This window comes from Gossypium arboreum, chromosome 8, assembly GCF_025698485.1.
Source record: "Gossypium arboreum isolate Shixiya-1 chromosome 8, ASM2569848v2, whole genome shotgun sequence".
Classification (NCBI taxonomy): domain Eukaryota; kingdom Viridiplantae; phylum Streptophyta; class Magnoliopsida; order Malvales; family Malvaceae; genus Gossypium; species Gossypium arboreum.
The window spans coordinates 99412636-99429946 of record NC_069077.1 but is presented as its reverse complement, the minus strand read 5'-3'; positions in this window follow the sequence as shown (position 1 = coordinate 99429946).

Here is a 17311-nt window from a genome sequence, read left to right as displayed (position 1 = left end):
GATTTTGGGCCTAGTCGAAACAGTGGTTTTGAGACCACGAATCCGACGTAGAAAAACTTGGTTTTATTGCATTTTCATAGTCTATAGTTCTATGGAATGATTTCGTGAAAATTTCGTTTGAAAATTTTGACGTTTGAGCACTCAATTTAGCAAAAAGGACTAAATTGTAAAAAGTGCAAAAGTTGAGTTCTACATGCTAGAAGTGTCTAATTGTTATGAGATTTTAAATTGAAGGTCCTTAAATGGTAATTAGACCATTTTACTTTAAGTTGGACAAAAATAGACATAAGGTAAAAGAATTTTAATGTTTTAAGAAAAGGGCATATTGGTCATTTAGTTAATAAAAGAATTAATAATCAAATTAAAAGCCAATTTTTGCTCATCTTCTACCCTTGGCCGAAAATTTCAAAGGGGAACCATAGCTAGGGTTTGTTCATCTTTTCAAGCTCGATTGTAAATTCGCTCTTGCCCCATATTTAATGCTCTTTACATTTTTGAACTCGTTATCACTCGATCTATCTATTTCTACCATCAATTTGAGAAATGATTAAGGTCTAGGGTTTGATCCATGTTACATATGTGTACATTTTGATGTCTAATGGTAGAAAATGTGTGTTTGGTGTATGATAAAAAACTTTTGCTAGGTGATTTTTGATAAAAATGTCAAAACGACCAATTTGTAAAATGGTTATAAAATGTGTGTAAAAGTGTGATTAAATGAACAATGTGGGCTATTATAAGCATAAAAGAGGTTCGGTTAGGCTTGAGAATCAAAGAAATTGAATCCATTTCAATTTACAAGCCTAGGGACCAAAGTGTAAAAATGTCAAAGTTTAGAGGTAAAAATATAATTTTGTCATAATGTGATTTTTGAATTGATTTGAGTAATGTGAATAATAAATGAGTTAAATTTGCAATTATAGATCAAGAGAAATGAGGTTTGGACCTAGATCGGGGGAAAAACAAAGTGTTTGACGATTAGGTTCCATTTCTACTATTTTTGTACTAAGGTAAGTTCTTATGTAAATAATGCATTATTTTCAATTATGTTTTAAATACTTTACTATTGTATGAATTATGATTGACCATTGAACATTCTCGACAATGTTACAACAAGAGTGAAATCTTGGTTGAACCTTAGGAATAGATAAGATACAAATGTCATGACATTAGGGTTACTAAGACTATGTGTAAGACCATATCTGGGATATGGCATCTATATGAGACTTCGTGTAAGACCATATGGCATCGATATGAGACTTCGTGTAAGACCATAGCTGGGCTATTGGCATCTATACGAGATCTTATGTAAGACCATATATGGGATATGGCATTGGTATGGTACCGTGTGTACGAAAATCCCGAGCATCCTTTAGTATTCCAAGTGGTTCAACGGGTAATTTTAATGAGTATTTTAAAGATGAATTGTGTGTAAATCCAATTCGAGATGACTCAGGTATGTACGAAAAACTCATACGTGATGAGCTCATTATGTGATGAACCCTCGATAGGGTTATGATTGAATAAGTTATGATTATAAGATCTTAATAATATTTATGCCAATTATCATCATGTTAATTGTATGTTAAATATTGGTTTATGATGCCTATTATTTGCATGGGAACTTACTAAGCTATATAGCTTACTCCCCTTTTCTTTCCCTTGTCTTATAGTGTCACCAAGCTAGCTTGGGGATCAAAGACTGCCGGAGATCCACTCATACTATCAACTGATTATTTTAGGTACTAATGAATTTGACATTTTAGGTACTAACTGATTATTTTGTTATATGTCATAATTGAATTGGTCTAATGTGTTGGCCTATATTGGTTGATAATTCATTTTTTAAATGGCCATTGAAATTGGCTAATATTGGTTTAAGTATACATGCATATGATGATGTTTTCATGGATGTGGAAATTTGCATAGTTTAACCACAAAGTTTTCATATTTCACAATTTAATCCCTAATTTGCATTTTCACTAAAAATCACTTTATAAAACTTTGAATAATCCATAAAAAACATTCATAATCTATCATCGAACACCAAAACACACATGTATTCATCAATGGAAACATTCAAAATCTTTAATAGTTTTGCAAAATAGTCCCTGGGCTAGGTAGACTTAGTTGCAACGATCTCAAAAACATAGAAATCATTAAAAACGAGACAAAAATGGACTTACAATTGAGCTAGGAGATGACCGAACCCTAAATAGCTTCCATTGCTTCTTTTTTCTTTATATTTTCAGTTAATGAAGATGATAATGTAAGAAATTTTTTTATTTTACTTATTTTGACTTTAATTTACAATTACCATAATTAACCTTTATTAAAACATTAACATTTCATATAAACCATGTCCATCTTTGTCCACTCATGTTTCATATGGGCTAATTGCAACATAAATCCCTTAACTAATTAATTTCATAGCTATTTAATACTTTTAACTAATAGAACATGCATTTTACACTTTTCGCGATTTAGTCCTTTTTACCGAATTAAGCACTCAAATGATAAAATTTCTAAATGAAACTTTCACACAATTATATTTTCATGCCGTAGAAATTAAAATAATAACAAAATAAATATTTTGAATTTGGATTTGTGGTCCAAAAATCACTATTCTGATTTGACTAAAAACGGGTTGTTATAGTGTTAATAAAGTATAGGTTTGAGTTGCTTGTTCATTAATAAATTTGTGTGTGAGTGTTTATAGTGTTCTAACTTTTATGAGTGTCATTAATGCTTAATTATCTATCTTGTAGGTGACTATTCATAAGGCTAATTGACTCTTCAAGTTTGGACATTTTTCAAGCCTTCAAAGATCATCATGGTGGCTATTCAAATGGTTCAAGAGTGGCTCTTCAAATCTGTTCAGTTTTAAAGCACTCAAAGGTAGTTCAAGAGCCAATTAAGGAGATGAATACACAAGTCTTTTGACATTCATTTTAAGGGAGATGAAAGGACACCAAACAGCATATTAAGGCTTCATTAAGTCATCAATAAAGTGAAAAGACATGCCTTTTCATCTACACCAGCATCAAGTGAAAAGACATGACTGTTGGCTTCCCTACATAAGTTTAAAACAAAATTAATTCTATAATAACCTTCTTAATTGCTAAAGATGAAAGGTCTCATATAGGCATTGAAATAGTCAAAATACTGCCTATAAATAGTTTGTAAAGAGGACATTGTTTTGGTTAGACTATGATGAATGAATATTTTTGAGTTATTGCGAGAATTTTATCTCATTGTTCTTGAAATGACTTACTTGGACTTATCAAGGTACTCCTTGTGGCGCCAAACCTTTTTCTTTTGAACTTATCACTTCCTTTCTTTCTTTGTTTTGAAGTGTGACATTCTAACATACTATTGGTTCCTATTTTGCTAAATAGAAGGTCATAGTTTACTTCTTCTTCTTGAAAGACTTGTTTGTTATTTCACTTTATAGAAATCGAGTCATGAACTTTCATATCGTTGGTTCAATTCTAAGTTCCATTTCTTGCAAGTTACCCATCCAACACCATTTCCATCCTTTCCATTGAATCAATAACCATTAATGTCATTTTCACCTTAAAGTCTATTTCGAAACGATACAACACTAGACGATCGGGCAACTCAATGTCTTGTAATCGAGTCCACGATTACAAGCATGCATTACACCAAAGGCACTACGCATTTAGTTAGTCACAATTAAGGCATAGATTCATACGAGTACTACTAAACACACATAAAACACTTATAGACAAGACATGCAAATTACATTTGGTTAGAACCCACACCTTAATTTGTATGGCCAAACAACACTAGATCTAATCCGTTGCACTCCTTCACTACAGATTTGATCAAATCTCATCCAAATCTAAACTTTGAATGAATAAAACACACAAAACACACCATATTAGATTTGGTTATGCTAGATCAGGGAAAATATCTATAGATCCAATTACTTAACAAAAAAAGAACACTTACTCTTTTCTCCGATTTACAAATCTAAAACAACAATACTCCTACAGATCAGATCTGGTCTGATGCGTCTAGATCTATACCTTAAATAATGAATCAAACACTTATCAGAATTGGTATTTTCAAACCTAAAATGGAAGAAGTGAGTGATGCATCATAAACTAACTAAAAATCTGACCAAGGCAAATGCATCTACCAATTAATAGTATAGCTATGGTGAGCAAAAGTATCATTCCCATGAAGACTAAAAGTACTAGTAATTACTCTCTTTCTATTATTTAACCAATAAATTCGAATGATTGATTTAAAATTAAAATTAACTAAATTAATTGCTAATGAACATGACAAAGAACAAATCAGGAAAATAAACTATTAACAACTAAAAAGCGAAACAATATCCAGGAAAAAATCTACCTAGATTTCATTTGTCATTATGAGCACTCCTCGTTCAATTCCATAGTCAACAACTCTTCTAACTCCCTTTTATTTGTTAACAATTAATTTTAAAATTTTGCATATTTGGGCATCTATGAAAGAGCTTCAACAAAAGGTAAGTTAATATGTAATTATTTAAAAAGTTCAAGAAATTTACCAAATTGTTCGTCCATGCAGCCTTTCTTCAAGTTTGTTGGATATGGAATTGATGGCTTGTATTTTTTAAGAACATGTAACACCCATAACCCCTCTCCATCGTCAAATTAGGGTCACGGGCATTACTAACCAATCAAAACATTTATAGTGCAAACAAAATATTAGCATCACATGATACGAGGGCAATATATGTTAATCTAATTCTTTTGTACTAAAGTCTTATACAATCGAATAATGAATCATGCTATTTCATTCAAAGTCACAGTAAAAATTTCCTATACAGTCCTAAATACGAGTTTACGGGACTCTAAAAATAATCTAAGAAAAATCAGGGCTAATTTGAAACAATTTAGAAAGTTTAGGGCAAATTTCATAAATACCTAAAAATAGAGGACACACAGCTATGTGGCTAGGCCGTGTGAAACACTCCAGACCGTGTGGCTTTCGAAGTTGGGACACGCGACTGTGTCCCAGCCCCTATCTCTACTTGTATAACTCACTAACTTGAGACACACGGTCGTGTCTCTGCCCGTGTAACTCACTAACTTGAGTCACACAGTCGTGTCGTAGCCCATGTGGGAACTACACTTATATAGTTTTACAATACGCTCAGGGCACACGCCCGTGTGTGTCACACGGCCATGTGACAGACCATGTCCCAAGCCTTGTGTACCTAAATGTACCTTAAAACTCAAGTTTACCAAAAAAAATTTACTTGGACATTAAGCAACCAATTCACCAATCATTTAACCTATTCGAAACAGGATTTAACATGTTTAAAACAAACCAAAACAACCATCCTAAGTGCCTAACCAATGTACCCTCATTGGTACCACATTTTATATCTTCAACAATTTGACAAAGCATCAACCATTCATAACTTTAATTCATACCAAGTTTTGTGTTTTCTTTGGAAAACTTAATTTTTTTCTCCAAAAACCTTCTTTGCATTTTCCCGAAAAAGTCAAGAGTTAAGACTTTCTTGAAGGATCGAGTTCGTTGTATTCAGCAAACTCCACTAATGTTGGTACCTAGTAAATACCAATGAAACTCAAGTTATTTTCATGGTTATTTACGGGGCCATAAGGTTTTATGCTTTAGGGTTAGTTTAAGGGAAACAATGAGGAAACTTTTAGATTTTGGGTTTCTTGTTAACACTCTTGTTAAACATGTTTAGTTTATGGTAAAATGATTTGATAAGATACCTCTTCATGTTATAGCTCATGAAACTCCTAAAAGCTCTTCAGATAAGGGTAAGGATCCTATTGTCTAAGCTTTTCTACAATTTGTGTGGTGAGTTCATTTATACTCTATGAGTGTGTTATGTTTTTTTTCATGTCTGGTATAAGGCAAGTTTACCTATTCTGTAAAGGTAAAATGTTTGCACCAAAGTAATGAATGCTTATTGTGAAAAGTTTGGTCTGGCAAAATTAATATGATATTTTTAGAAATTAATTTTCAAGTCAGACAATTGGCCCAATGGGTAATTGAACTTGAAAATTAGACTTGAGATCGTAAATTGGTCTTGGGAACCGAAAACTGAGACCAAGACCCAAAAACTAGTCAAACCAGGCCTGGTATGTGAAATCAGGTCAATGGTCCAACTAGTGGCTAGACTGAAACGGTCGAGTCGTCACTAGCCTAGATCGAATCGGTAGAAATTGAACCAGCTCAAGGTGCCAGCGACTGTGACGGTGGTATTCTGTTGGCCGAAAAATGGTTGGAAGTGGTGGTTCTTCGATGGTTGAGCAGTGAAAGAATTACACTCCTACTAGGACTCTACTAGAGATTTTGATTTCAGATTAACTATTCCAAAAAAATATTATTTTAATAGATTTAATATTAAATTAAATTTAATACTTATCTTAATAGTATTTTATTAATTTAATATTAAAGTGGCTATCTTAATATTTAATTTAATTTAATGTGATTAAAGTGATTAAGTTTAATCATAGTTGAACCCTCTAAACTCTCCCTACATAAAGAGAGCCTTAAGTTATTATTTACACACACTTGAATTCAAGAGAAAGTTGTAGAGAGAAAATTCTATAAAGAAATTATTTCAGAAAATTGTTAGAGAGATTTTTTTTTATTTACAACTTTGCCAAAAATTTAGAGAAATTGTGAAATTATCTCACTGGTAATTTTTGTGAAAAATTTTATTATTTGAAGCGAGCCTACACTTAGCAGACGTGAGCTTGAGGATAGTGAAGAAGACTACTCAGTCGAAACGTTCATCCTAAACGAATCGAAAAGGTCTAATTTTAATTAAGTGTTTATTACTTTAGATATCATAACCAAGTTCTTTTTTTGGAAAAAAATTTAAAACACTGGTTTTCCCCTAAATTTATTTTCCGTTGCATTTTCCAAACACGATTTTCCAACACTTGTCCAACCTCAACCCTAATCAAAATTAAATGTTTAGGGGTATTTTGGTCAAAAATTGGGTTTGTAATCAAATGTTAAAGCCATTTTTTAGTTGAGAAAAAAGTGGATTCACTTTTACACTTTTCTATCATCTTTTTAGCTTAGCTTTAGTTGTCTTCTTCTTCAATTCTAGGTTTTAGTGGTAGTTGGTAGTTAGTTGTTACTTAGCTTGGCTTTATTTACTCTTTGGTGCTTCAAACTCTTTTATATTTTCAGTTTAATCCCTAGAATTAATACAGCTCAACTTTGTTTTACTTGCTCTAATAAAAATTTGATCTTTTGTGTTTATCTTCATTACCATTGTTACCATTTTTATTTTCCTAAAGCAATTCTCGAAAACACTTCAAGCTTTCTTAAAATCGCTCTTGTGCTTATTTTGGATGTATGTTTGGTTGATTTATTGTGTTATCGTTTGTTTAGAAATGATTATGAGTAACTAAAGCTTTGGTAGTTGGTTGATGGAAGGGTTGTGTAGCTAGTTTTTGGTATAAGGACTAAATTGTAAAAATTGGACTAAAGGAATAAACCTCAAAACTTAAGATTGACTCCCTTAAGGTAAAATTCAGATAAGTGAGACCGAGAGAAGATCTTATTTAGCACCAAATCTATAGTCTCGGGTTAGTTCGGTGAGGTTAAAAGATAAATCAGACTAATTCGTCTGATTCGGTAAAGTGGAGACCGAGAGCTAAAATTGAACCAAATTAGAAGTTAAGTGATTTAGATCCCTAATCCAAATATTGATTAGCAACATGGAAGTCAACCAACCACTTTTTATTATCAAATTTGTCAACTGCGTAATTTTACATATTTTACAATTTAGTCTTTTTTAGCCCATGATAGCTAATTGGCATAATTAATCGTGGTCATGAATTGTCGTACTATGAAATTTAGTAAGTAGTTAGCTAGTACCTTTATTTGCATGCTTTTCATTTGGAAATCACTTAGTCTCAGAACTCTCTTGTGTTCTATCCTTGGAACACTCTAAGTGTTCCATTGTACACTTATTAATATTACAACTAACCCGTCACACTTGCAGCATACCACATTACTATTGATTGTTTTAGTACTGATTCTCAGCCGCGATGCATGCATGTTGGGGCATGATCATAGTGGCATAACACCATGATTTAAATTATCAATTTATCTTATAACGGTTTATGCCATTAATATTTATACAGAGCTATAATTTGATTTAAACATGAGTTTATTTATATTATGAAAACCTTGAAACAAGTCTCTAGTAGCTTCGATAAATAGTTAGGATACAATTGGCTTGCCAATAGGAGACTCTTGATTTGTACTTCGATACTTCTGTTACTTGCACTTTATTGCTCTTATTCCTATCAGTACAATACGGTCCTGATCTAGTCTTCGGTTATCTGCACTTTAGCGCTCCTGTTGTTGTGGTTATAACATATTCCTAGTTCCTTTCTTTAATTTTCTTGGCTTACTAAGGGTTTAACTTAAACTGATTTTGTCATTGTTTGAATGAATTCTTGAAATTGTTAGATGATATTAACACTACTTTTAAATGCTATATAGACCATTGTACAAAGTCCAAATTACAGTTTAAAAATGTATTAATTGTAAAGAAACAAACATATAAAACTAAGTCGTTAAAAAAGTGGTGTAATAAAACATCTAAACAAATTGTGAGCTAATTGAAACCCTAAATGCGTTATTAAGGTGAGCTAATAATTGTATAAGTCCTTAGGGATGGAAATTGAAATTGAAAGGGGAGATTCATAAATGAATCAAATGTCAAAATTGGGAACACATGCATAATGAGAATAATTAGTAAATCATCAAACTATAAGTTGAGGCTTAACTTGCAAACTCACATAAAAGGGTTAAAATAGTAACAATGTGGCTTAATTAAACTTAAAATGATGATCCAAATAAAGGGCCTTGAGACTAATAAAGACTTATAATAAAGTTTGATTATCCTTGTTACTTACTCAGCTTTATAGCTCACGCGTTAGTTGTTTAAAAGCATAGATACGGACTTGCTCAGAAGTTGCTATGATAGCTAGGGAGCATTACATCACCTGGCGATCCTTTAAGGTGTTTTTCAAATGTTAAAATGTGATTTATAATAAGTTAGTGACAAGTATACTAAGTCTCATATTGAATATAAAAGTTGTCATGTCGATGCCTTGCAACATCCCGAATTAGGGCCTAGACGGAACAATGGTTTCGGGACCACAAATCTGACACAATAATTTTTTTATTATATTTTTATGGTCTAAAATTTCACAAGATGATTTCATGAAAATTTCGTTTGAAAATTTTGACGTTTGGGCACTCAATTTGGTTAAAAGGACTAAACTGTAAAAAGTGCAAAACTTGAGTTCTAGAAGCTAGAGGTGTCTAATTGCTATGAAATTTTAAATTGGAGGTCCTTATATGGTAATTAGACCATTGGTTAATTTTTTGGACAAAAATGAACATGAAATAGGTGAAATAGAATATTTTTAAGTTAGGGGCATTTTGTCATTTGTAATTAAAATAATAAAAGGGACGGTTCGAGCACACAAACAATACGAGTCAAGAGACCTAAAATGGGTGACAAGAAAACACCGAGTGAGTTTATAACTCAGTAAGTCATAAGCATTCAACAACCATCCATTTATAAAGTTGCCACAACATGAAACAATAAGCGAGGCTAGGTACTCATCCATATCAAAACTATACCATAATTCCTCGGACCTTTCGGTTCAATCTCATACCAAGTCATACATCCACATTTCATATTCCACACAACAAGATATTTATTTTCACACACTAACTCATTTCCACCACAACCATACAATTTCAATCATCACATAGATTTAAAGCTTACCAAGCTCAAGAACAGCATGAACATATTGCCTATTCGTCATGAGCTCAAGGTACTTATCCGATCCGCTGCCCATACTCAACTCGATGGAGACACACCCTCCATATAATTGTTCGATGGAGATATATATATATATATATATATATATATATAGAAATCACTTACATGTGCTTAATACTCGATTTACGCACTTAGTGCCATCGCGATTTAAGCCACACATAGTGCCATACCCTTGAGCTTCACACTTAGTGCCATATATTTCCATGCACACTTAGTGCCATATATTTCCAGCATGCACTTAGTGCCAATCTAGTCACCGTACACTCGTATTGCCCGCACACTTAGTGCAGCAACTTCCTACACATTTCACTATTTCTTTTACATTCAACAAATGTCATCATTCCATACACATACATTTTCATTTATATATATATATATATCATCCCATTAAACACAATTGCATAAATTTTACAATCATTTAAGCAATATCAAATGTAAATGACTTACCTCGGATGTTGTCATGCGTCTTCATGGCTATTCAATTACTTTGTCTTTCCTTGTCCAACTTTGATCCTTTGAGTTCTTGAGCTAAATCAAACAAATTTACTTCTCAATCAAACACACACATCGGCAACCATATTTTGCTTTTAACACATTCGGTCCTTGGGTGACCTATTTAACTTTCAAGCATTCATTTCAATTCTTAGTTAAATAATGCGAATACCATTAACTACTAATGCCACACACTCACATATGCATAAAATTAACCCTACATGACCTATAGCTCATTCGGTCATTACGTCTTTCAAGCTTATCAAGCTTCATATCATGCTTCCTTGGTGAATATACATATAAGCACAATGTAGCATTTTATTCACTTCATGATACATTATTGCCTTGGCATAATTTTCATTAAAAATCCTATTAGCCACTTTTAAAATGCCAATGTTACAAGAAAGGTTACCCAAATTCACATTACAACTACACACACAAGCCAATTTTCTTCCTATCATCAAATTTAACACGAATCACAAACTTAAACCCTCAATAGCTACTATGGGCGAATAGATCCTTTCTATTCCATTTAACTACCATTTAAAAGTATTTAAATCAAGTTCATGAGTTTCTAATGCAAAATTAGGCCAACCTACTAACCTTAACACCCACATTAGGCAAGTGACCATACACACTCTCATGAATTTCCATATTACCAAAATCCTCAATACACATATTCCCTTATTCAACTTCAATTTAAGCTCCCTACTCACAAACACAAGGAATAGAAATCATCTCCTAAGTTTCCTACCTTGGCGAATGGCCAAATCACCAAGGATCTAAATTCACATGGGCTCAATCAAAGACCTATCCATCAACTAAATTTTTATGAAATCTCAAAGAATTTACTTAAAACTTACCTCAATCAAACAAGTAGAAACGAATACCTAGCTTCTTCCCCCCTTTTCTCTTCCTTTAGTTCATGGCAAGAAGAACAAAACATAACCAAATTTCTCCTTTCTTTCTTTTATCAATTTCCTTCTTCTATTAGGCCAAGACACCCAAGGTGAGCAACAAAAACTTTTTTCTTTCTTTCTTTGCTAGTCACGGCAATGGGGCATCCACACACATTATTTCTTTTTTTGTCAACTTTTCTTTAATGCTAGCTTTGCTATAAACATGTTAGAAACACCCATCACCACCCATCTTGGCTTACCACTATAGAATAATTTGGGAAATTTGACATGCAAGGACAACCTTTCTAGTATGCATCAATAGGCCACTTCAACATTTGCCTATCACATTTCTAAGTTTTCTCACAGTCCTATTTAGCAAAATTCACTTAAAATTTTCAAAATTCAAACATGAAATTTTCACACATGCATATGTACATATAATGAGCATCAATTATGATGGTTAATTATTTTATGATTTCGGTTTAGTGGTCTGAAACCACTTTCAGGCTAGGGTCAGGGTGTCACAACTCTCCCCCACTTAGAAATTTTCGTCAGAAAATCTTCAAAGTAAATAGGCTCGGGTATCGCTCTTTCATAGAGTCCTCAAGTTCCCAAGTGGCTTCTTCAATTCCGTGTTTATGCCACAACCTTCACCAATGAGATTTTCTTATGCGCAACTCTTTTACTTCATCGAGAATCGAACCGCTCTTCTTCATAACTCAAATTAAGGTGAACCTCGACCTCGGATGGAGTAATTACGTGTAGAATTGGACCTATATCGTCAGCATCGAGACATGGAAAGCGTTTTTCAAGCTCGGAGGTAAAATTCGATGCGCTCTTGGCCCAACTCGTTCGGATACTTCATCGGACCGATGAACCTCGGACTCAATTTGCCCTTACGGCCAAATCTAAGCACCTTCTTCGGTGAGACTTTGAGCCTTGTCTCCAACGATATTCAATGTCTTTCCTTTTCAAATCGGCATCGACTTTGGCGATCCGAAGCGACCTTCAAACTTTCACGAATTACTCGAACTTTACGCTCGGCATCCTTAATCAAATCAACGAAGATTTTACCTTGATAAGTTGATCGAGAATAATGGAATGCGGCATTTCGACCATATAAAGCCTCGTGGCGCCATCTTAATCTTGATTGAAAGCTATTGTTGGCGAATTCAATCAAAGGCAAATATCTTTCCATGAACCAGGATACAACATCTCAACATATCCTCAAGTTTGAATTATCCGTTCGGATTGACCATCGGTTTGGGGATGAAAGCAGTGCTAAAATGCGCTTGGTACCCAAACCTCTTACAATTTCTTCCAAAATCGCGATGTAAATCTTGGGTCTCTATCGTCTGATAGAGGTACCCCATGCAATCGAACAATTTGGGAGCGTATAATTACGCCAATTTATCGGCGAAAAATCCGTCGGACGAGGATAAAATGGCCGACTTAGTCAATCTATCAACAACAACCCAAATCGCATCCTTCTTCGTGACAATGGCGGGCACAAAGTCCATGGTGACTCGATCCCATTTCCACTCGGGTATCGTGATCGGTGATAATCCGATGGCACTTGATGTTCCGCTTTCACTTGTTGACATATCGGACACCTTGAAACAAATTAAATGTCTCGTTTCATCCGGGCCACCAAATTGGCGTTTGGTCATTGTACATTTTAGTACTACCGGTGGATTGACATTGACTACTAGCACCTCGGGTGAAAGGATAAATGAGCATCCATCGCTCTCCAAGAGCAGTGCCTTCGACTTAAAGCATCGGCCACCCGTTGGCCTTTCGGTGATACTCAATGATGAGTTCATAGTCTTTCAACAACTCAAGCCAGCTCGTCGCGGGTTTAAATCTCTTTGAGTCATCAAATATTTGAGACTCTTGTGGTTGAATAAATATGACACCTTTCTCCAAACAAGTAATGCGCCATATTTTCAAGGCGAACACTATGGCGCTAGTTCAAGGTCATGGGTGGGATAGTTTCTCTCATGCGGCTTTAGTTGTCTCGCAGCGTAAGCCATAACTCGACCTTCTTGCATCAACACAACCTAACAAGCAATGATGCGTCACGTATATGACAAACTCTTTACGGGACTCATTGTACTAATCTGGGGGCCTCGGTTAAGAGTTTTTTTTTTAGTCGATCGAAACTTTCTTGTGACATTGAGCCACTCGAACTTAACATCTTTTTGAAGTAGTTTTGTCATCGGTGCGCAGCTATCACCTTTCCAAATCGTCGATAGTATCCGGCAAACCCAAAAAGCTCCTAACGGTAACATTCCTCGGTTTCCAATCGACTATGGCGAAATTTTGTCACCACCCACCAGGCGGACACCCGTGTCTCAAAAGCTAACCTCTCTCAACCAAAATTCACATTTCTGAACTTTGCGTATAAGCGCTCTCGTAAAACTTGCAACACTAGCCTCGGTGTTGACATGTTCGGTTTCATCTCGAATAGACCAAAATGTCATCGATAAATACAACTACGAACCGATCCAAGTATGGCCTGAAAATTCTATTCATTAAATCCATAAATACGCGGGCATTAGTGATCCCAGCGCATCACCAAGAATTCGTAGTGACCGTACCTCTTTTCTACGAACAATCTTTGTCGCCCCATGGAGAAAAACTTCGGTGAGCGAAACCTCTATCCGTCAATTCTTGCAATTGAACCTTCAATTCCTTTAATTCGTTAATGCCATACGATGCGGGGCTATTGAAATCGTCGTAGTACGGTACAACCGATGAATTCCACTTCTCGAGCAGGTGGCAATCCGTTATCCTTAGGACATCTCAATACCTCAAACCATGGTGCGATTCGAGTTTCCTTTCCGAGTCTCTTTACTCAAGCACTCATGAAGGTATGTTTCACACCCTTTTCATATGTCTCCGGCGGTCATAGAAGATATTATCGCGGCACTCCTTTTCATCGATGAGCTCTACTCGGACTACCTCATTATTTGCACTCCTCAAATCAATGGTTTTCCTTTTCGATCCACCTTGCATCATGTCGGTGACAATCCATACCAAGAATAACATCGAATTCATCAAATGGTGAAGCATCAAATCGGTAGGAAGCGAGTTCTCGAATTATTAGGGGCATCTCTTGCACACTTTATCAACGAAATGATATTGACCCAGGGTTTGACACCGATTCGAACTCGATGAGACTCAGCGTGAGTCTTCTTGGATGCTAAGGTTTCACATACATATGAATGAGTGGCGGGGTCAATCAATGCAATCACACTAGTATCAAAGAGAAAAAGTACCGATGATAACGTGGGGAGGATGCCTCCTTTAGATGCGCGGATGGCATATGCTCTAGAGAACGCAGGTTTGGATCGGACGGTAGTATTAGAGGCTCTCGATTACCACCCCTACCTCCAGAGATTCTCGGGGCCTACCTCGACCGTGTTCCACTTGGGTCTTGCACCTTCGTCTTATTCCTCTCATCTAGCTCCGTACAATCTCTAATGAAGTGGTCCTTGAACCGCATCCATAATGCCTATTACCGGACTTACCCCAACATTCACCAGTGTGTCGTCTTCCACATTGGGGGCATTCGGTCTCTCTTGGCGATTATTGCCACACTAGCTACAGTAACTCGGAGTCCGTCGATGGTCGCGCTCTAATGGAAATCCCGATGCGCCTCGACTTATTTGTGTCCTCTACGAACTTCTTCTGCCAGAAAATGGAGCTTTACCGTCGATCTTTTACGATAATCTCTAGCTTCAAATTCGACCTTCTTCTTCTCCCTTAGAGCTCTTAGCCTTGCAGCTCGTTCAACTAGTGTTACAATTCTTTTATCTCCAAAATACCCACAGTGGCTTTAAATCTTCATTCAATCCCTCTTCAAATCTTTTGCACATAGCAACCTCATCAGCCACACACTCCGAGCATACCGACTAAGTCTTACGAACTCATGTTAGTATTGAGATCTGTCATCTGACCTTGCTTGTGTTCCAAGAATTCCTTACGCTTTTGATCGATGAGCAGTTGACTAATGTATTTCTTCGAAATTCGTTTGGAAGAAATCACAAGTAACTTGTTCCTTTGGGACTATGGAAATTAAGGTCCTCCACCAATAGTAGGTGAGTCTCGCATAAAGATATAGCACACTTAAGACATTCATCGGTGTGCATGACGTTCATCAAACACTCTGGTGTTATCAAGCGAAACTTCGGCCTTTTCGGCATCATCAGTAACTATGGCCTTAAACTCCTCGGCCCCACGCTTCCTAATCAAGTCTGGTGGTTTACTCGGCCTCGGGATCGATGGCAGATGGCATTACGGGCCTTGGGGTGGATTATTTAAATTTGGGAATGGTTGGACAAATGGATTGGTTACCATATTGCGACCCACTCATTCATCATGGTGAAGAAGTTTAAGCCCTTCATTTTGATTATTCGCGGATGACTGAGGCTCAGCAGCGGTGTCCCTTCGCGAAGCAGCCGCTACACTTTCAACGTCATCGCCAATGGTCTCTCTACCCGGTTCCATTGCAAATCAAACAAAAAATTTCAACCTTGAAGTCATCACATTATTAAGCACAACAATTTGGCATGTATAGCTAGACTCACACGCTATGGTAGTCCTAGAACCACTAAACCATAGCTCTGATACCAATAAAATGTAACACCCCAACCCTTGACCGTCACCGGTTTGACCACGTGGTGTTACCGGTCTTACTTCCTTATTACTCTCTTTGTAATATTTGATTCTTTGTTCAGGCAGGCTAGCTAAGCTGCGTCCTTTCGCCTTAAAATCATATCTCGAGTTTCAAAACTTGGAAACTGATTCCATAAATTTTCCTGAATTTAGACTCATATATCTATCCATGGATTTATTTCTAGAATTTTTGGTCGGGCCAATTGGTACAGTTTATTAGTTAAATTCGCCCATGTTACAGGGGTCGACTACACTGACCTTCGCACATTACGACCTGGATATCTTCTCGTACAGAGCTTCAATGCTCATGCCGTTTGTTTCTAATGAAACTAGACTCAAAGGGTAATCTTCACATATAAGGAAAGACTTCTAATTCCTTCTGGATAATTTATGGTAAATTTTCAAAGTCGAGACAGGGGATCCAGAAACCGTTCTGGCCCTGTCTCACGAGAACTTTAATATCTCTCAGTATACTGCTCATACGGTCGTTTCGTTTCATCCATATGAAAATAGGTTCATCAGGTTCAATTTCATAATTTATTCACTATTTAATTCTACTTCTACTATTTTAGTGATTTTCAATCTCATATCACTGCTGCTGTCATAACAGTTACTGCATGAGACTATGCCAATTTCATGAATCTTTCCTTGGCCTTACTAATCATCCATTATACATGACACAAATTATGGCCACCTTATCAAAATTAAAGTTTCTAAGACTCGTGGCTATAGGTTCTAGCATCCCCTCAACGACCACAGGCCATTTTCACATGGCTTAAAGTTTACAACCCACAATTCAACAAAACAAAATAGCCTATACATGCCAAATGTTCTCCTAGTTCAACTACTGAAGACAATACCAAAATTTCCAGCGGTGTGTGATGACTTCAGCGATGGTTAGAGCATGCAAACAATACGAGTCCAAGACCTAAAATGGGTGACAAGAAAACACCAGTGAGTTTATAACTCCGATAAGTCATAAGCATTCAACAACCATCCATTTATAAAGTTGCCACAACATGAAACAATAAGCGAGGCTAGGTACTCATCCATATCAAAACTATACCATAATTCCTCGGACCTTTCGGTTCAATCTCATACCAAGTCATACATCCACATTTCATATTCCACACAACAAGATATTTAAGGCATTTTCACACACTAACTCATTTCCACCACAACCATACAATTTCAATCATCACATAGATTTAAAACACCAAGCTCAACCCGAGCATGAACATATTGCCTATTGTCATGAGCTCAAGGTACTTACCCGATCCGCTGCCCATACTCAACTCGATGGAGACACACCCTCCATATAATTGTTCGATCGGAGATATATATATATAGAGAA